The sequence below is a fragment of the Octodon degus genome, unplaced genomic scaffold, assembly GCF_000260255.1.
Source record: "Octodon degus isolate 3935 unplaced genomic scaffold, OctDeg1.0 scaffold00183, whole genome shotgun sequence".
Classification (NCBI taxonomy): Eukaryota; Metazoa; Chordata; class Mammalia; order Rodentia; family Octodontidae; genus Octodon; species Octodon degus.
The window spans coordinates 331,936-332,548 of record NW_004524759.1 but is presented as its reverse complement, the minus strand read 5'-3'; positions in this window follow the sequence as shown (position 1 = coordinate 332,548).

Sequence of the window (613 nt, the reverse complement as noted above, 5' to 3'; positions counted from 1 at the left end):
ATGTTACTGCTATAAGTAAAGTAGATATTGTTTCTCATTTATGTAATTGGAAGGCTTTAGTTATTGTTCATGAGTGTAGATTAATTTATTGGAGTGTGGAAATATTTTCATGAACCTGTTGGGTATGATGAAATTATACTGTGAAGCTAACTGGAAGGTAATAATTTTTATGTAAATGTAGCTTGTTGCTATGTTTCTTTTTCTACACTTTAGGAAGAAACTGTGATGACCAGCAAATTGAAGATGAGCACAAAAATTATAAGAAACATTTAAGGTAATTTTCCCTCACAAGGATATTCCTCTAAGATCAGAAATATAAAAACCAAGCAAACTCTATGAACAAGGCCATGATAAATCAAAATGGAGCACTAGGCATGGTGGCATATGCCTGTAATCCTATCACTTGGGCAACTAAAGCAGAAGGTTTGCCAGGATTGCAAAGCCAGCCTGTGATATGTAGTGAGTTCAAGGCCAGCCTGAACTATGCAGGGATACTTTGTGTCAAAACTCAAAACTAAGTTTGCAGACCAAATTAGAGAAAAAGGAAGGATACAAGGAAAGCCAACATTTTGGCCCTAACCTTCTAAGGTCAATTAAGACTCAGGACATATGA